The following is a 21,761-nucleotide window of genomic DNA, read 5'->3' as shown; positions in this document are numbered from 1 at the left end:
ATATGTCTGCAGTCACTACCAGGGGCCAGTTTAGTACCAGGCATTTCTACAGCCCCTCATCATTTCTTTTCAGATGGTCTGCTGCCTTAAGATCCATGTAAGTTAACCTAGAGTTGAGTTCCTTCTCTGTGGCCCAGTTTGGAATATGTTGTTGTTGTTGTTGTTATGTGCAGGAGATGAGTCAGTCCAACAATCCTTTTATAGATGTTCTTTCATATAGCTGTTGCAGTATTCATAACTGAAGGGATGACCTGCCAAGGATAGCCCCAATGTCTGGCCAGTATACTAGAGCTTTTAGTACTTACAGGTACCGTATGTCACACGTACGTTGTCCGTGCAGAGAGTAGTGCATAAAGGTGATGTGCAGAACTTCTTTGTCACCAGTATGGATGCCATCACTGGACATTGATCTGAATGCCTTTCTTCTGTGCAGGTTACTGAGCCATTTTTTCAGATACGTGCCCCATTGAGATTTCTCCTTATCTTCTATTTTCTTTAGTATTAATTGTTTTCATATCTTCCAGAAAGGAAAAATATCAGTGTGGGAGGCAGATTCCACACAGAGACCATCATGACCAGGGTCTCTTTTGTTTGGGTGCTTCCCACGACCATACACAGTGTTCTGTCTGCTAAGCTTTTGTCCCTAAGACTCTATGTCGTTGTCTCTCCTCATCTGTTTACATTGAAAAACCAGTGTCTTAAGCTTTTAGCTCAAGATGCAATAATGGAGTTTTCCTATTCTAAGGATTGGTTATCTGCTGAGAAAAAGGCCGAAAAACTGATATGGCTGCTGTCCAGCCTTCCCTGGATGTATCTCTCAAGGCTATTAAAAACCTGGAGAATCATCTGGTTGTTGCTTCAGATTCATGTGCCACAACACTGTTGAGGCCAGCATGGATCCAACCTCTTGCACTTCCTTGAAGGCATTATAAACGTCTGTTTCAGATGTGGAGGGGGGAACCTCAGCTGATTATATCTGTGGGACTGAGGGGGATTCCACAAATTTTAGTAAAGGAGGAGAGCCCTAATACTGTTACTGAGTGTTGCCAAGGGTCTGACCCTCCTAGGGTGTTTTGTGTGGATGTCCCACAGAAAAAGGAAACAGAAAAGCAGGCATATTTCCCCTGCAGCTAAGGATCCACAACAAGAATGGCAGGATTTTACTCTGGGGTTGTTTAATCCATTAAAGGCTTTAAAGCCTCTTCAAGGGGAGTCTGTGCCTGCCCCTCATTGGTCTTCCACCCTTCTTAAAAGGCCTAGTGAACTGGATTCTTCTGATGAGGATCAGGATTCTGGTCAAGAGTCCTTAGCCTACTCTTCTCAGATCTCTTCCCCCTTGAACTATGGTTCAGAGGAAGAGGATTCTATTAGTCCTGATTCCCCTTTAGAGGAGCTCTTCTTTGGGGGACACTGTTACCTGTAATGGAATTCTTTATTGGGATTGCTCTCAAGTTTCTGATATCCAGCAAAAGGTATTATGAGCTCCATTAAATGGAGTCACCCAAACCTTCTGCTGTTCCCCCTGTTCTGGCTGCTCTGCTTGATGCCTTTTTAGCAGCTTCTATGGCCCCTGATTCTCAGCCCCCAGCTGCCAAGAAACCTGACAAATTTTACAAGGTGCCTTATGAATGTATGTTTCTGTATAAATGCCCTTCTGATCTGATCCTTCTGATCGTTCTGCAGTGTCTGTCTCTTCTGACAAATCCTCCAAGCTGTTGCCCTCTACCAGGCGGCTTCCTTCAGACAAAGATAGCAGGGCCCATGGGGAGGCTGGACAAGAAATTTTATACCGCTGCTACCTTATCTTTTTGGACGATTTATTGCCGGACTTATATGACCAGGTATGTGTTGCCCCTCCTTTCTCAGGTTTCTCAAATAATTTCCGATCTTCCAAACTCTGACAGAAGTGTTTCTCCACTTTCCTTGTTGGGTTCCTCCTCTCAAGTTGCCTGCCACTCTATTAAATGTAGTTATGATGCAGCTGATGTTTCCTCCTGTGCTGCTCCATTTGGCTCTTTTATGAGGTGTTACTCGTGGCTTTGGCTTCTGGCTTTACCTGATGACATTAAGGCCAACTATTGGTTGCTGCTTCGAATAATAAAATTCTTTTTTGGTGCTGCTGCTGAACTTTTTAAGTCTGTCCAGGATAAGGGCAAGGCTTGCAGGAGCTGAAGCATATTTTTGTTTTTCCTATTCCACGGTTTCTCAGGAATTACTCTTCCAAATCTGTTTTTGTTCAGAGGCAGTCTTTTCCCCCACCCAAAGGAAAAAAGGGTTCCAGACATGTGCCTCCTGCTAAGTCCACTCAAACCCCTACTTTCCCAGAAAACTACTTTTCAGGTCAAACCAGTTTTTATTTGACAGTTTGCTTCCCCTTTCCATTGGCCAGGTTCCTTTATCCCTCTGTCTTTCCCTGTCCTTTTCACATTTGTTAAGAATCACAACAGACTCTTGTGTTCTATCCGTTATCCTTCAGGGGTACTTCATGATTTGGAAATTCCTTCCCAACCTATTTTGGGTATCTCTCAACCTCCTCGGGAACAGCTTTCTTTTTTTTCCCCAGAGGTACTCCATTCTCTTTTGGTCCAGGGTACCATTCAAGCTGTGCCCCCCTGCCTAGGTAGGGAGAGATTTTCACTCCAGAATATTTTTGTATCCTAGGAATGAGGGCACTTGGAGACCAATTCTGGACCTTTCCCAGCTCAGCACCTTTCCCAGGATTTCTTCCTTTCACATGCTATCTCATCAAACTTTATTTCTTCTTCTTCTTCACCAGGCCTTTCTGGTCTGTATGGATCTCAAAGATGCATACCTTCATATCGCCATCCATCCCTTTTCAGGAAATATTTATGTTTCTCTGTTTCTTCCTTGCATTTTCAGTTCCCTGCTTTACCCTTTGGTCTCCGTACTGCTCCAAGGATATTCACCAAATGTGTCTATCCTGTCATTGTTTTTTGTAGAATGAGAGGAGTTCAGACCTGTCCTTATCTGGACAATCTCATTCAAGCTTCATTCTCCAAGGCTCTGTTTCATCATCTTCAGTTTACTATTTCCCTGTTGCAGAATCTGGAATTCACCATAAATTTTCAAATATCAGTGCTAACTCCTTCTCAGGATCATGTTTTCCTTGGCTGCAGGATCCAGACCATCCCCATGCTGGCATTTCTTCTTTCTTTGGAGTCATTCACGGCCAGGGACTTTCTCAGGGTCCTCAGGTACATGGCTTCCACCATTACCATGCTTCCTCTGGCCAGGCTCCATATGAGAATTCTACAGTGTTCCCTCAAGTCAGTGCGGCATCAACATTGTCACCCTTGAGCTTCTCAGTCCCCTTTCTCCCTTATCTGGAGCTTGAGCTTCAATGATGGATTCATCAACTGTCTCAACCTGGGGCTTCCTTTCCAAGCTCCAGCCCTGACTCAGGAGCTCTTGACAGACACCTCAGACAGGGGATGGGGAGCCTCCTTCAGTTCTCTTAAGGTTTAGGGTCCCTGGCCCACTGCATCAGAGGTCAGACCACATCAGTATAAAGGATATGAGGGCCCTGTGTCTAGCTTTTCAAGCTTTTTTATTCCTGGGCCTGTCAAAATTTTCACAGACACTACAGTGATATGGTATGTCAGCAAGTAAGGGGGTACCAGGTCCTACCTTCTTTGCAGACTAGCTCTTCAGGTGTGGGATGTAGCTGTCCTGTATCAAGTGACTCTTCAGGCAGTTTACATTCCCTGGGAGCGCAATCTAGTGGCAGATTCATTTTGAGCTGGTCCAGCACACAAGCTCATGAGTTGATGCTTTGCAGACATGTATTCCTAGACATTGTCCATTGGTGGGGTATTCCTCAGATAGATCTTTTTGCTTCCTCTATGAACAGACAACTTCCTCTATTCTTTTCCAGTGTCCCAAATCCTCTGGCTTGGAAAGTGGACACCTTGTCTTTTCCTTGGAAGAGAATGTTTCTGTACACCTTCCCTCCCTTTACTGTGCTTCTAAGAGTCTTGCATGAGATTGGGCAGGACTCTCCCAAAATCTTGATAGTGGCTCCCTTTTGGCGCAGACAGCATCGGCTCCCCCTTCTTTCTCACTTGGCCATGGGCAGTCACCACAAGTTACCTCACTGTATGGACCTTCTCACACAAGACAAAGGGGTCTGATATCCATCCTCACTTGTCCGCTCTTCAACTGATGCTGAGCGTGATAGGGGTTTGATCCCTTTTAGGCACCTCATTTCTGAAGACGTGCTTTGGGTTCTGCAGGAGACCATGAAGCCCACTACCAGGAAATCGTATCTGTCTAAATGGAAACTATTTTCTGTCTGGTGCCTCCCTCGAAACCAGCATACCCTATCTGTGGAGGTTCCTTTGGTTCTGTCCTATTTATGTGATCTGCTCCATGCTGGATTGGGATATTCTTCAGTTAAAGTTCACCTGTCAGCAATTTCTGCTTGTCTGCCCTTGGCTCCTCCTCTCCTCTCTGGATTTGAGGTCAAACAATGTCTAAAAGACGTCCTTTATATCAGACCTCTCAATTCTGCCTTCCTGGGACCTCAGTTTTGTTTTTGAAAAGCTGGCTCAGGCTTGTTTTGAGCCTGCTGCTGCAGCTTCCTTACAACATTGTTCTTGAAAGACTGTTCTTTTGGCCCTCACGTCACCTAAGAGAGTGTCTAAGCTTCAGGCTCTCATAGCTGTTCCCCTTTTTATTTTTTTTCACAGAGACAGAATGTCTCTTCTTAATAATCCTTCTTTTATGCCCAAGGTGGTCAATGAGTTGTCCCTTAGTCAATCTATTCATCTTCCTTTCTTTTTTCCTTCTCAGTCTGGCAGTGAGAAGGTTCTTCACACCTTGGATTTGCATATCATATATTATTTGGATAAAAATAAGTTATTCACAAATCTAAGCAGCTTTTTGTTTCCTTTCACCCCAGGTCTGTGGGTTTGGGTGTTTCTAAGCAAACCATCGCTTCCTGGATTTCTAAGGCCATTTTGTTTTGTTATTCTTTTCATGTTAAATGTGTTTCCTCATCAGTAAAGACTCATTCTACCAGGGCTGTTGCTTCTTCTGGTGATTTTTTCAAGGGGCTGGATACCAATTCCATCCTTGAGGCTGCTACTTGGTCTTTTATTGATGCATTCACTAAGCATTACAAGTTAGATGTTATTTCCAGGGCTAGAGCTAGCTTTACCAGGGCTATCCTGCCTGGATTTCGGGAGGGTTCTTCAGGGCCGTCCATCTCCCTGGTTTCCTCTTGAGCTTTTGTGCTCTCCCTTCTGTTATGACAACTAACAAGAGTGATATGGAAGGACATAATATAGTTGTGTAAAATCTTACCATAACAGTAGATGTCCTTTTCTTCACTGCTTCAGTATTCACTTCCTTCTGCACTCTCTACTCTAGCTTGTTCCTTCTTGCCCTCCTGTCCTAGGGGCGTTTCTCCTTCTGGATGTACATGCTATTCCTTGTCCCTAGGGACATTCTGTTACTCCTAGGGCTTTTTCAGTTCTGAGTGTGTGCATCTGTATGTCATGTTTATGCCCTTCACCTTGAATGGGGAGCTTGTGTGTGACATACGGCACCTGTAAGTGGTAAGGGCTTTAGTGTACTGGCCAGATGTTGGGGTGTCCTTCGCAGGAGATCCCTTCACTTATGAATACTGCAACAGTGAAGAGATGGACATCTACTGCTATGGTAAAATTTTACACAACTGTAGCGAATCGATGCACCCATTTTTCATGCATATAGAGAACAATTGAAACATACTGATTATGTATAACTGCATTTGCAGGCACCATTTTATACACTCTTAGATGTTCATTATAAAACAAATATAAAGAATTCTGGGTTAACAGTATGATTTTATAATTATCGTATTGATTGTATATCCCATTTTGCAGGATATTAGAAGTTACAAATACTTCACCTATTTATTTACAAAAGGATGTGAAACTCTTCAATCTTTGAAGCTTTTCAGTTAATAGAGCTGTCCATCATTAAAATAATTTTTGCTGTCAAATTTTGGTTACCTATCAACTTTCCATACAGCTGGTTGAGAACCATTACAATAAAGACTGCATCATTGTGGCAGATTCCCAAGATTCAGAAGATGAATCCTCTTTCCGTAGTTTGGAAGCAGCTCAGAGTTAAAGTGTGAAAGTGCAAGGGGTAGCAACATGTGCACATATGTCACAAGGGGCTTTACTCCACACAGAAAATGTTTTTTTTTTGTTGACATGATGAATGTAACATTTTGGATTTTGCAGGTTGCAGGAGAGTTCGACATTCCAGTCGACATTTCCTTAAAGACTTTTTCTTGAGGTCCACCATTGTTCTTTGACCATTTTTCCTTTGCTAGCATTGTCAGAAAAAATACCTATAAAGGGAGGAGCAGCCTTTCCTTTCTTAGGTTCTGTCCTTCCACATCTCTCTAGATAAAACTCACAGCTGTCTTGGTTTTATATAAGATCTATGTTTTTCCCTAAACACAGAGGCATAGATGAGTATCAAAATGAGACATTCAGCTTTTGAAGTAGAGGCTTGCTATTGTGCTTATTGCTTTAATGATCTTTCACCTGCCTCCAAAGAAACATTTCCCTAACATACTTAACTCACATCCCCGGTGTTTTGCAAAAAGGCTCTGTATGACCATGTCAGTTGCAACAGAGAGACTGCTTTACCTACCAGAATTAAGTCCATAACTAATGCCGAAAACAACCTGGGCAGCATCCCAAATTAAACAGGATACACAACAAAATAAAAAAATTACAGCAAAAATCAGGAAGCATAATTCCCACAGAGATAAGAACTCTCTCATCAAATTAAGTAGGCAACAAGAGGGATTATTAGGTCATATCAAGGTTAAGATAGACTCAAAGGCAAAAGACAACTGTAAGGCCTACTTCAGCTATGTTAGAATTCTCAGTGGTAGCATGCAGCAGTGTTCTGAATTGATAGGTAATGGTGCCACATTCATTAAGCCTGGCGATATAGCGAACCTGTTGGCTGACCAATTCAGTTCCAGCTTTGCCTCCCACTCACCTTGCCTCCCACTCGCCTACAGCCACCCTTAAGAAATGCTCTCAAACATAACCCCTCCAACTATGTCAAGAGAGCATGTCCTGGCTGAGCTCACTAAAGGCAAAAATACACCCTTAATGGGCCCTGATAACATCCCAGGATGCTTCCTTAATTATCTAAAATACAACTTATTGGGGCCACTGGAGTCACTATTTAACTATAACCTCAAAATTGGCTTTGTGCCGCAAAGACTGGAAGACTGCAGTGGTCATCCCCCTTCGTAAAGGAGGACCATCAACAGATCCCAGCAACGACAGACCCATTAGTCTCACTTGTTTTATTTACAAAGTCATGGAAAGAATTATCACAGAAATGAACATCAAAGACATAGGAGACCTCCAGACATTGGCTCCATTCCAGTTTGGCTTTGTCAAAGGAAAATCATGCCTACTGGACCTGGTGGACTTCTCTGAAAAGTTCACCAAAGCAATGGACAAGGGTAAAGTGGTACATACTGCCAACATTGATCTGGCTAAGGCATTTGATACAATACCCTTGTAAACCTAGATAATTGGATCAACATCATCAAATCCTCTTCTGGTCTGTCTTGTCTTCCATGAGGATGGTGGGAAATTTTGAATTTTTTTTTTTTTGGCTAGGCTTGAAATAGTCTGCAAGCTAATTGTCTAGCACTTACCTGTGAAACCCACACAGGCATTGTTAACAAACTTACAGAACTAGGCATAAACACCTTTATAATGTGCTAGATAGCCAACTGCCTCACAAATAGGACCCAGGATTTTAGGATCAGTAAGATCAGTGCCTCAAAGAAGCTAGTCAACAGTGCTGAGCTCACTCCTCTTTGGCATCTACTTCTAGGAGGTCAAAGCCAATGTAAGAGTCTCAGGCTGACCAAGTTCACAGATAATTGTAAGCTGGGAGCAGTGATAGAATCACACCAAGATGAAAATGCCCTACAGGAAGGTCTAACACAGGCAAATGACTGGTGCCAAAGTCATGGTTTAAAATTCAGTGCCAAGAAATGCATCATAGTAGATTTTGAGAAGGCATCCACCCTGGGAAAATAAGCCATCAATAAAACATCCCTAAGAGTTGATGCATTAGTTAGGGATCTGGGAATTCATGTAGATTCCTAGTGTTTGACCAACATGTGTCCAAGGTAGTAAGAAAATCCTTTTGTTATGTTGCTCAACTCATAAGTAAGGGCGTGGAATTAAGGTCCAGAGAAGTCATCATACCACTTTACTTGGTCCTTATCAGGCCGATCATAGAGTAGAATGCCCTTCTGCATGTACCTGACCAGACACATGCAGCAGCTGGAACATATGCAAAGGTTCCTTACAAACAGACTACAGGGAGTAAACACAATGTCCTTTGCAGATTGCCTCAAAGCTCTATCTCTATACTTAGTCTCATACTGACTACTGAGAGGTAACCTATGCCTGATGTAGAAGACATCCTTGGACCCAGCTCTGATGAACTTTTTGCACATCCGCAAAATAAATAGCATCAGTAGTACTAGATTCAGAGACTTGACTTTTGCTTGTGACATAAATAGGACATGTTGGAAAGACAGATATATATCTCTGAGAATTCCCTATTTCTGGAGTAGGCTGTCCATCTGTGTGAAACTAAGTCCCTCCCTTACCACAGTTAAGCGTAACATGGGCCAGTGGATGGGAAGTTGTAAATTCACCTCTGGTCTTGCACCTATATCCCTTGATGGACAGACGTGGTCAGTAATTCATGTCAAAGCCAAAAGTTACCTCCTATAAAAATGTTTGAAACATAAAACTTGTGGGTCATATTTTGGTTATATTGTATTTTAAAGTCCTAAAACTGGATTTTTCTGGTTCATGCCCATATACATTACCACATTAGCTATGCCTAGTGATGTATTTCATTTTCTGCAGGAAAACAAACCAAAAGAGTTACTTTGCTGAACAGGGAAAAACTCACTGTCTTTAAGTTGTGGTCTTTTATGGTTGAAACCTCTGGTGTGAGCTTTGTCCCCTTCATGAAACCTTAACCTTTTCCTTAGAAAGCTTGACTTTTCCATTTGAACCCATAATTTTTCATGAAACTAGTCTTCTCAATTTTCACTGTTCTCAGAAAGTATTTGAACTTGCTGTCAAATGTGAAAAGCAATTTTTCATTTTCTGGAAAAATAGTTTGCCCCTTTGTAGTAATGTAGCTTTTCTTACTAAAAGTCATTGTAGAAGTACTTTGAGTCAGTCCTTACAAGTGCCTCTGGCTTTCTCAAAGAGGTAGAATCTGGATAAGCCTTTGATAAGTAACCGTAACCGGTCTTCTCAAAGAAGTTTGAAGTATTGTCCTTGTATAGAAAGGCCAAACATTTTGTTGCTTTTGCAAGAGAAAGCAAGAAAAGGATTTTGTTCTGTCTAGGAAGTTTTATTCCCTTGTTCATAGTTAAGTACTAGGCTAGCTGCCTTTGTGGGCCACTTTAAGACTAGCCAGTTTTCCCAAAGATGACAGCAAACTAGGAGCCATAGTCAAGTCCCCAAATGATGTGGACATCCTACAGAAGGGCCTCACTGAGACAGATGCCTGGTGTCAGAGCCATGGCCTCAAGCTCATTGCCAAAAAGTGCAGTGTCATCCCCTTTGGTAAAAACTCTGTACCCATGAACTACCACATAGGCAGCAATCTACTTAACACGGAATGTGTGATAAGAGACCTTGGGACCCAGGTGGACAGTAGTCTCTCCTTTGATAGTCACATCGCCACAGTAGTCAGGAAGTCCTTCTACTTGGTACACCTCATCATAAAAGGGTTCTCATCCAGGAAAAAAAGAGGTCATTGTTCCCCTCTACTCATCACTCATTAGACCAATTATAGAGTACAACGCCCCATTTCTGATGTACCTCACAAGACATCTGCAGCAGCTGGAAAGGCCACAGAAGTAACTCACAAAGAGGATTACTGGCCTCAAACAAATGCCCTACACTGACTGCCTCAAAAAACTCCAGCTTTACTCCGTAGCATATCGCCTACTCCGCGGTGATCTCTGCCTAACATATAAAGCTATGTCAAACCCAGAGCTGTTGGACATGCTACACTTAAAGAAATCCCAATCCCTCTGAGCTACACGCTCTGGGGACCTAAACCTTGTCACCACAATAAACAGGACACGCTGGAGGGATAGATTCCTGTCCCAGAGACTTCCTATACTCTGGAACAAGCTATCCATCTATGTCAAGCAAAGTTCTTCATTAGCACTCTTCAAGAAAAATCTTGATGGGTGGATGGGAAATAGGAAATACACCCTGGGGATCACTTCTGTGTCTTTGCTCGACAGTGGCACAGGAAAATAGCTTTCTTGGGTTGCGTAAGCTATGGAACCTTGCTAGCTAGGCTTATGTAGGCCCTTGGGCCGATAGTCTAGTACCTACCTATGAACCTGTGAGAATCAAACCCTGTACTTTGTGTTTGTGAGGTAAACACATTAACTATTATATTAACCCTCAACAAGGAGGTCACCTAAAGGTTATTATCAATCTGAATCTTTCAAACCAGTAACATATCCTGCTTCTTGCTTTTATAGGGCTTCTACCTCAGGGCATCCATATAGCTTCTACTTGAGTTATCATAACATCACCACTAGAACATCCAACACCAGGACTGGGTTTGGAAGGTTAGTTCTTTGGGAACTCCTGAATTAATGAATACCCCCCCCTCCACTGCTCCCTAGTTTTTGGTGACTTTTTAATGCGATTTTGTATATGCAAGTCAAATTTAAGAATGCTCTCCACTATCATCCCTAATAATTTGCTATGAAAAGTAATTTCAGTGAATGTATTATTAGAGAGGATTTTAAATTTTGTTTTTTCATGAAAGAGGATTTGCAGCGGGGGAATGATAGTTTGTTTTGGGGGGGGTGATCATGAGTTGTGAGTTACAAAATCTTGTTTCAGTGACTGTTAAAGCTTCCTTAGTATTTTATGGGGGGTGTACCAGGCTGTCAGATGTGCATATGAGTATGGAGTCATCTGCATATTTATTAGGAAGGCTTCTTGTGTGGATGTGTAGAAGATGTTAGTGAGAATGTTAGAGAGGAGGGGACCAATGATAGAGCCATTTGGTACACCAGTGGTGACTGGGAGGTTAGAGAAGGGGTGGAGTTCTGTTTTACTGACCGATATCTGTTGAACCATAGATGGGTGGGCTGAGATAGATCTAGTGAAGACATTTGAGGTAGAAGTTTGCTGTAAAAAACGGTTTACCTTTACAAAGCCAAATCACAGTGGTGCAGTTGCTCATATGAGCGAATCGTAACCACAAAAATGAAAACAGCGACAGTTTTAAATGTTTGAAAATCAGCAAATCGAAAAGCAGATTGACTGATTTTTGAACATTAGTGTAAAAAAAAATATATAATCTACAGTGGGGAAAGGGACCATTTTCCGATCCTCACTATAGTGCAATCCGCCCCAAAATGTCGACTGTGCAATGAGCGAATGTCACTGTGCATTCGCTCATTGCACATTCAAACCCTTTTCCGTTCGACATTTGCAAACTGCCTTTCGGACAATTGCTGTTCGCCCGTGTGCAATACGCACACATGAAGGTAAACCATGAAAAACTGTGTTGAAGGCTTTAGACAAGTCTAGAAGTAAGGAGGAAGCTTGATTGACAGTATCTATAAAGGTTATAAGTGTAGCATTGGTACTATGGGAGGGACAGAACTCATGTTGTGTGGTGGTAGGACTTCTTCCTGCAGGAGATAGTTTAACAATTGTTTTTGAATAAATTTTTTAAGTATTTTAGAGAGGGGACAGAATTGTTGTAGGTTTCAAGTTATTAATGTCTGTTTAATTTCCTCCTTTGTGTTGAGGGATAGTGTATGATTTTTTCCAGAGTGAGGGAATGTGGATTCCCAGGTTGATTTGTTTATAAGGATTGAGACAGGATACTCATTGCTATCAGCTGCTATTTTAAGGTACTTACTTGGAAGGTCATCAGCTGAAGTAGAATATGATTTGAGTTTGTTGAGAGTAGCTGTATATAGGATCTGGGCACAGCTTTTCCTTTTTATATGGTCATTACAAATGGTATTATAGTTGAAGGGTGTAATTTCAGAGCCATTTATGCTGGGTTTAAGCCAAGTTTCAGTTACAGCAAGAATATCAGGCTTGTGTTGGGCAATCCAGGCATGTAGCAAACTAGTTTTAGTTCTTATGCTTCTAATATATATGGTGGCAAAAGTTAGATTACCGGGGTTGAGGGTTGATCGTTGTGGGGTTAGAGTAGTGTGTGGAAGAGAATTGTCTTGATGCTGGTTGTGGTAGGTGGAGCCAGCATTAGGGTGAATGTCTCTTCCTAGGAAAATTTAGTATATTGAGGTATTATTGATTCTTGTTTTTTGGGGAGTATTTTTCCACTTAATTGTATTTTTATTTGAGTTGATGTAGAGTTAATCAGTCTGCATTTGGGGTAACTGTAAGGGACTTCATTAAATAGGTGAGGTACAATGTGTGGAGAGTTTAGGGTGGAAATATAGATTGGTGGTTGGAACAGAGTTGGAGAGATGTTGAATGCTGTTATTGGGTCACAGCAGGATGACAGCTGGCTCAGGAGGAGGAGAGGAATAGAGGATAAGCTGAGGACCAGCATAATTAAGTAAAAGACCTATATTTTACTGATGGGAGGTAGAAAGCAAAAAGTCACAGGGCTGTAGGATATTTAGTTGTGGTGGAGTCTGAAAGCTGGTAGAAGGTAGGTAATGCTGCCCAATGTTTCCTGTAAGAGGTGGAGCTTGGCACTAGCTCTTCTGATCTTGCTGCATTCTTCTTGCATGGATTATTCACAAAGATAAGGTAAGTTCTCAGAATGATCCCCTGCTTCTCCAAGGTAACTTCCACATAGTCATTCAATCATTACATTTGTTTTTGATGTTTTTAGTTGTAGCATCACAACAGGAGGGAAGCCCTTCCTTCTGTTTTGTGTCTCCTTAATCTGCATTAGAATCTGCTTTAGCTCATGTTATTTCAAAAACAAAAAATAAATGCATTTCCCATTAAATATCGATAGTGTGTGTTTCCTGGCTGTTTCTCTGAATTTTCAGGTGTATCGTAGGAGATAATGATTTTTGCCATTTCTGTAAGAACGTATCAATGGATTATATGCAAGTGTCATGCAGTTCAAAGTCCACCCACTCACTAAACATTAAACGTTTTTAAGTGGGATTAGGAGGAACAGTGCAAATATTTTAACACTTTTATTGAATTATTACTTAAGACATCGGCAGACATACATTTATATAAAAGAAAACAAACCATGTTGAGATGTTCACAGTTACAAACATTATACATGACATATGTGCTTTTCATAAAATTAGCATCAATCTAACATTACGTAAATTGCTCAAGTCCTACCTTTCCTTAAACCTCACACTTCTTTCAAAACAGTATTCTGCATATATTGTTTCCACAATTTCCATTTTTGTCTATGTAATTTCCTCCTACCCTTTTTCAAAAGTTACCACTTCCAGTTCTTTTATCTCTATTACAATATACACTACTTCAAATATGGTTGGTTTAGACTTTGATTTCAATTTTCTACTTATTGCTAACCACCAGATGTAAATTTAACAAGACCTTACTATGTCTAAGCAATTCAAATCCTGTGACTCTGCTCAAAAAATAGTTCCTCAGTTACACCCATTTGCTCACCCTAATATTTCTGATACAGTACTTTGTAGGGAATTTTTAAAATCTGCCAACTCATTGCACTTCCAAAACATATGTTCCTAGTTACCTGTTTCTTCCCCATAACACCTCCAGCATTTGTTATCTGCCTGAGGAGAAATTCTTTGGAGTCTGCTTGGGGTATAAAAATACCTATGCAAGCACTTCCAAGCAAAAATCCTAAACCTTCTTCTAGACTTTGTTGCATACTTGAGAGCCATGCATGTGTATTCACATTGTTTTCTTGTGAATTTCTTATCCAATGTCTATTCCCAGTCTTTTCTATCCTCCTCTGATTGATTCCTATAGTTATTGTGTGATATTTTGTATGTCCTACTAATTATCCCTTTTTAACAGTAGCTTCTGTTTTAGATTCAACTAAAAACTCTACCAGAGCAAGTCGTTCACTTAGTATTCCCTGATAGAACAGTACAAAATTTTGAGCCAAAATTAGGGACAGTAATTGAAAGTTGCTGAGGGATCGACTGGTTGAAATGTAAGGGGACTACCTTTTTATATATGTATGCCAGCATATGTAACACTAGCATAATATAAGCAGACCCCAGCATGATCAAACACCATGGCTCATGCTAGTTTTAACAGCTCTGCCTTTTGCAGGCAATAGTCTTATGTTATATTGTGAATATTTCAGATTTGTTTTGTGCTGTGTTGCATGTATATAAAGGTAATATGGTATTGTAATGATCTACAGACTGACAGTGATTTGGGGAAATTTACCTTTTATGCTTAATGTATCTTTTAGCAAACTTTGGTGGTGTTCAGGTGAGATTATATACAAGTTGAGAGGTATTGCCTGCCCTGTATGGTGCTTGGGGAGGCTTCATTTCCTACATAAAAAAACAAAATTAAAGTTATGTCAGAGCAATCTTTGATCAGGCAAGTCTTAACTGTACAATTTTCAACCAGTCAGTCATCTCTGAGACCACAAGTACTTGTACTTAAATGCATAAATAAAAGGATAATATGCAAGTGCAGTAAAAAATTCAGAATTTGCTACTCTGGGGTAATGTTAACTGTAATTAGCTACATACTACACTTCAGCTTCAACTTTGTCTACTTCCTACATTCTGCTTCAATCTAACCTTCACATAGCCTCTCACCTGTACCCCAGGTGCACTATTCCCCTTTGCATTATTGAGTAATAGTAACAAATAGTCCTTAAAACTAGATTGCTGTAGTAACTTTAGAAAATTCTTTCTCAAGACTGAAAATGTTTCTACAATTTCATCTCTATGTATCACCATTTTGCTGTGGGTGCTACTTGTTTGTTTACTTAAGTAATCCAGGCTGAGCCTATAATTGGATTGATGAGCACCCTACCCTGATAAACAAATGTAAAATAAAAATATCACTTTTCAGCTACATGAAGAACCTGGGCTTCAGTTTCAGTATAGATGTACATATAACACTTCATCTTTTTCTGAATCGTTTTTCTCCTCTTGTGTTTCTTGTGCATCCATCCTCTTCTCCAGTGTTCTTGACCAGCAGTGAAAGTTGATGAGGGCTAAGGGACACAAACATTATTATGGAGTGATTACAGTTTTTCTTACTTCCTTGCATCAGCCTAATGAGTACATACACAGTCTGAGGACCCATGTATGCCTCTGTGCATGCACTTAACTTAATTCTAGCTTCAGAGCTCACTGCTTGGTAAGTGTGCATATCACTGTCCTTGATGTTGCCTGCAGCACCTCTTGTCCTTTACTAGATGTCAACAGTGTAGTGAACCAGTTTGCCATCATCCAACAAGATGGCCGAGCCAGCAGTGACTGCTTACTGCCACTCTCCCCAGCTGGCTCCTCCTGTGCTTAGGTTGCTATTCAGTCTTGGGGCATCTGGGTTATAGTCAGGGCATTACTGTACACCATAGAGTGAAGTCAGCCTTTGTCATGATTTGCTAATGCATCCTTTTTCATCTTACTTTTTTTAGAACACCATTCTTTTTCTTTTCATTTCCAAATTAAGCACGTCAGATTTTGTTTTATGACTTAAGGTGCCCTGTTGGCTATGTTATACCAATGTACCATAATATCAATGCACATTATTTCATATATTTTATCAACAGACTGATTCAAAATAGTGGAAGTAAAAAATGGTATGTGTTAATGGAAATCTAAGGCATGTAGCATTTTAAATAGCTCTAAAATCATTTACAAAGACCTTCCATCCTTACCCCATGCAAGCATATAGTTAAAACTGGAAGAAAATGAAAACCCGTTTTAAGGCAGAAGAGCAAAGTAGCCTGAAAAAAAACGTTTGAATGTGGCATGTTCTCTAACTTGTGAATTCCACTATTAAATTCAGAGGCATTATTTTAATAAAAGGTTTGTTTTAGTAGTCATAAAATAAGAAATGTTTATGACACTGTAGTTAAAAGCTGCTTTTTAGCTGTACTTTTTGGTTTTAGAAAGCAGATTACAGAATGGTATCGACAGTTAAATTAATCACATCTAAATATCCACTTGTGCATTCCTTTTACTTCCAAAGTCTTATTACCCAAGGCCCATTTATGAAACAACATTGATAATATTACCATTTCATGGTGTTGGAAAGTCGTACACTGATGTATTTGTTGGGTTTTGTAAATATGGCTGACTTAAAATGTTCGGTGATGTTCGTGCTTCACTGTCGAAGTAAGAGATCAGGGATTACTGATATAGCATAATGCTTTTGAACTCATTGTGACTCACGTATGGTATTTTGTCTTCTTGCTTCCATTAGATGGTAGCAATAGGAGTAAGTGGAGGGTACTGCTCTACTGAGAAAGGAGAGGAATCTCTTGCTAATAACAATATAGAACAGTGAAAGACTCTGTTTACAATGCATGCAGTGGCATGTCTGCCTAAAGCTTTATTAAAACAACCTAAATGCAGCTTTGCCAAATTAATGCTGTCATATGTGTATGGTAATCAATAGTCTGTAGGCCAGTGAAAAGGCACATTATATTTAGTAAAAAATGGTGATGTCAGAGAAACTGTAGATGTTATGTAGTCCAATCTCACCTACATTCTTACCCGTGGGTTTGGAGCCGAACCTCAGCTCCGACTCGGCCATACTCTAGCTCGAAGTCTTTCAATTGGCTGGGCTAAGAGGTATCCCATACTGCACTGCTCCCTTTCCCCAGATCTCATTTGCCACTCGTAAAGCTCAGATGTGGTCTCGCTCTTGGCTGTGGCTAAGTATAACTTTTTGTCTTCTTGACTAAATTTTTGACTAAAAATTTGATCCAAAAGCTATTTTCATAGCTAGGTGTGTGTGTTGTTGCTTTATGGAAGCGTTTTTTGTACGGCCTTTGTGGCATTTGTCTACTTTATTTGTCTGGTATCCCATCAGCTATCTCCCAGTGGGCTAGGCCAGTTTTAGTTAGAGGACCTAGTCCTCCCTTGGTTATCTGTTTTCCCCTTCTGTGCTCGTTTTTGTTTTAGGTATCTACCCCCTCCAGGCTAGGGCCATTTAAATTAGAGGACCTAGTCCTTTCCCTTGTTTTTCTGTCAGGACCGTTTGAGTTGGAGGTCCTTGTGTAGTGTCTGTAGTTATTAGTTTACTTCCCGTGCTTGTTGCTGGTGTCTTTTATTGTTGTGTTGTGTTAGTATCCTGCCGACTATGTCTAAGGATACAAAAGAACATAAGCCTTCGGGCTTTAAGAAATGTAGTAAATGTGGGTACAAGATGTCCATTATTGATGGGCACTCTGTGTGTGTTTATTGTTCGGGGGCTATACACCTTCAGGAGTCTTGTGCGTTCTGTCACGCATTCAGCCTTCATGTTCTTCAAGAAAGGAAGAACAAACTAATTCTGAAGGGACTACTGAAACCCTCTTTTGAGGAAGATTTGGAGAGGTCTTCTAGTGCTAAGTCCTCTCCCTCTAAAAGAGACAAACTATCTAAAGCAAAAAAAAAACAATGTCTGGCTCCATCTGTCTTATCGGAGCCTCTGGAGAAAGTTACTAAGTCTACTGTGGCAACCGACAGAACTTACATCGGCTCCCAGCCTCTCGGAGCCGGTGTCGGAGATACTAGTTCGGAGCTGGTCCCCAGTTTTTAGACCGGTTTCTCCTCCTCGCAGGTCTCCTTCAGAGAGGAGGTCTAGATCTCCTACCTTGTCCTGTAGGTCCTCCAGGACAGTCTCTGATGTGGATGTGGATAGAGTGGTACTGAGACTCACCGGTGCTGGCTAAATTGCTTTTGGCTCCAGCCCAGTCGGCTCCGGAGCACGTCACCCATCCATCGTCGATACCTCCTCCTCCGAGCAAATCTCTGCCTTCGGAGCAAGAGTGGTCGGCTCCGTTTGATGCTTCTAGGTCAGCTCCGATAGCCCATCCTGGCTTATCGGCTCCAATCTCAGCTCCGACCCCATCGGCTCCGTCCACGGGGTCCAGGACTCGTGGTTCCTCAGTCGGACCTGAGGGGGAGGTCTAGGGACGCTCTTCGGCTCCTAGCCTCCCTCTCGGTGCTTCGGCTCGGGTGGGCCTGACCCTTGCTTTGGCTTCGGACCTTGCCCCTTCTGCTCAGAGGTCTTCCATGGTTGGTCGATCCTCAGAGCCGTGGGGGACCAGCTTTCAAGGTCATGCAGAGCATGCTGGCCAGGTCCTCAGCTGCATCATACAGCACTGACACTCTACCCCCTCCAGCTCCAGTATCAGTCTCTGATTGTCCTCTATCCTTGGACAGCGGAGATCCAAGGCCTCAGGATACCTCCATGAGTGGTCCCCAAATTTCTGAGGGCCCCCCAGAGTTTTTGCCTGAGGAGCCACCCAGAAAAAGAACATACAAGAGGAAGCGCATTGACTCCCAGGAAGAGTCTCTCACGTTGGACACCAACCTCGAGGAATCAGAGGGGTCCCCCAAGTTGTCCTCTGAGGATATTTCTTTCTCTGATATCCTAGAGATCTTGAAACAGAGAGGCGACTGGCCCTCTAAACCCCCCTCTGAGGAGGGGTCGGTGTTCCTGAAGGCCGTTGGGGCTCAGCCCTCTGCCTCCTGGGTCTCTCCACCCTTCGACGAACTCCTGGATCTAGTTTGTCGGAGGGTGTGGGAAACCCCTGACGCTGTGGAACCAGTTCCTAGGTGACCCAACAAATTCCTGTCCGCCCCCTCTGACAAAGAGTTTCTCACGAAGGGTGTCCCAGTAAATGCCATGGTGGTGGCAGCGGCCACCAAGAAGGAACTGGCTGAGACTTCATCTACCCTCCATCCCCCTAACAAGGAGTCCAGGACCATGGACCGGTATGGGAAGTGTATGTTTTCTTCAGCGGCCTTTACACTGCAGTTGCTGAATTACTTGTCACATTTTACATGGCTCCAAAGAGATCTCCTGAAAGAACTGGGAAATGCTCAGCAGGGTAATGTTTTTGACGCAGTGGCTCAGAAAGTCAATGCTCAGATGTCTACCCTAAATTCTATTGCTAACTCCCATGAGGCTGATCTCTTACGCAGCCGAAGGAGCGAGTAGAGCAGCGAGTTCCAGAGTTTCTCTCAGAAGGCACTGCTGGATGTGCCTCTGTAATTTCGCGGAGGCCTTCAGGTCTGCATTATGGTTCCTCGTTGTTTGGAACCAAGGTGAAAGACACTCTCACTAGGTGCGAGCAAGAGGGAAAAACTCTTGTCTGCCATGGGAGTCCGTTTTTCCATGCCTTCTAGACCTTATCCCAAGGTCCAGAAGAGTGGGAAAATGTGGTTCAAGAAATCGCAGAGGTTTTCTCATGACGCACAAAGTGATTCCCACTCCAGAGGCAGGGGAGGAGGTAGTAACTCAGGTAGACGCCACCCTAGAGGCAGAGGAGGCCCGCGTAACCAGGGAGACCGTGATTCCTTTCGTGGTTCTCTCTACCAGCACTCCTGATGGGAGGCCTGACTGCACGTTTCCGGAGCCAGTCGGGGGTCGCATTTCACTATACCCAGAAGCCTGGCAAGACATCACCCAGGACCAGTGGGTATTAAAAATAATTTCCGGAAGATATCACATTCCCTTCTCTTCTCCCCTCCACCGATCAAAAGAATCCCAGATGTTCCACCCAATCAAAGGGATTCCGCAGCTTCAGAGGTTATAAAGCTGCTAGAAAAAGGAGCCATCCAGCATGTCCCCTCTCGGATTAGGGACTTACTCCAGATTCTTTTTGGTGCCGAAAAGAACATGGACCTGAGACCCATCTTGGATCTCAGCCGCTTGAACCTCCACATGAAGAAGTCCAAGTTTCGAATGGTCACGTTGCAATCTATTCTCCCATTGTTGGGAAAAGAAGTGTGGATGTGCTCCATCGACCTCAAGGATGCTTACTACCACATAAAGATGCTCTTTGCCCAGTGGTCTCTACAGCACCTTCCTGATCACAGACAGGTGCAAGCAAGATCTATGCTGGTGGCTTCACTCCAGCAACCACAATGCGGGAAAACCCTTCATCCCATCCCCTCCTGTTTCCACAGTGACCACGGATGCCTCCCAGATGGGGTAGGGGGGCATTATCTCGGCAGGATGGTCCAAGGCACATGGCAGGAACATGAGATACATCTGCATATCAATATCTTGGAGATGAGAGCAGTGCTACTAGTGTTGCAAGCACTTCAGAGCTTTCTTCCTCTCGGGACAATTGCGATCCACTCAGACAATATGTCGGTGGTATGGTATCTGAACAGACAGGGAGGAACCAAGTCGTATCCCCTTTGCAGAGAGGCCATTCAAATGTGGCAGTGGGCAGTGTCTTCCCAACGTTTTCTTGTAGCAACGCACATTCTGGGGAAGTCCAACGTGATCGCCGACAGGTTGAGCAGAGCTATTCTGATGCCTCACGAGTGGTCCCTGAACAGTCAAGTTGCAGAGCAGATTTTCCACAGATGGGGGTCAGCCTTGCTGTGATCTATTTGCCAGTCTCCTCAATACCGAGTGCAGCAGCTACTTCACCCTTATCCCCCCTCTGGGGAGTCACCCAGGGATGCTCTAGTTCATGAGTGGCCCTCTGGTCTACTTTATGCCTTCCCTCCTATTCCTCTGTTGACAAAGGTTATTCAGAAAGCACAGTCCTTGGTAAGCAGAATAATTCTGATAGCTCCACACTGGCCTCATCAAACTTGGTTCCCCTTTCTCCATCCCTATCTCAGGGACGCCCCCTGGATTCTGGACCCACAACCAGATCTTCTGACTCGTATGTCAGGGCAGTTCCATCCTTCTCTTCAGACCCTCCGGTTGACAGCCTGGCTACTCCACTTCCATCACTAGTCAGGCTTCATCATTTTCCTCCAGAAGTGATTCATATTCTGTCTTCTTCCCATAAGCCTTCGACTAGAAAGATTTATTCCAGTAAATGGAAAAGATTCTCCATCTGGGCTCAGGCGAGACAAACTGATCCTTATACAGCTCCAATTTCTTCAATTCTGGAATTTATCTCCATGCTTTTCAATCAGGGGTCAGCAGCCGCTACCATTAAAGTACAGTTGGCCGCTATTTCCACTTTTCACGTCGCTAATGAACCCAGCCTAATGGTGCATAGACTATGTAAGGCATTCTTGAAAGGCACTATGCTGTTTCACCCTCCTGCCTTGAGACCTAAATTTTGTGCTACAGTGTCTCACCTCTTCCCTCTTTGAGCCTGCAGCTACTTGTGAACTAAAATTTTTGACTTGGAAAACTATCTTTTTGGTAGTCATCACTTCAGCTAGACGTGTCTCGGAGCTCCAAGCTGTGTCTATCAGACCGCCTTACTTGATTTTTCACAGGGACAGGGTTTCCCTCAGACCAAACCCTTCCTTTATGCCAAAAGTGGCTTTGGTTAGTAATCTCAACCAATCCATTGAACTGCCCGTATTTTTCCAGAGTTCTCTGATAGGGCAGAATTTAAATTTCACCAACTGGATTTTCACAGGTAGTTGTGTTTTTATCTGCATAGAATGAGGGATCTTAGAAAATCGGATCAGACTCATTTTCAGAAAATAAGATTGGGTCTCCTGTTTCCAAAGTGACCTTGTCTAGATGGATCTCTAGTTGTATTTCCTTCATTTATGCCTCAGGTGG

General features: G+C 42.7%; 1 protein-coding gene across 6 annotated transcripts in view; it reads left to right on the top strand.

Moving 5' to 3' along the window:
- ACACA (acetyl-CoA carboxylase alpha) overlaps positions 1-21,761 on the top strand; it is a 2,143,878-nt gene that overhangs the window by 834,316 nt on the left and 1,287,801 nt on the right. The gene's annotated exons all lie outside the window — the stretch shown is intronic.

Source organism: Protopterus annectens, chromosome 13.part0 (assembly GCF_019279795.1).
Source record: "Protopterus annectens isolate FY-2018-M chromosome 13.part0, PAN1.0, whole genome shotgun sequence".
NCBI classification, from domain to species: domain Eukaryota; kingdom Metazoa; phylum Chordata; order Ceratodontiformes; family Protopteridae; genus Protopterus; species Protopterus annectens.
This window is presented reverse-complemented; position numbering and strand designations above follow the sequence as displayed.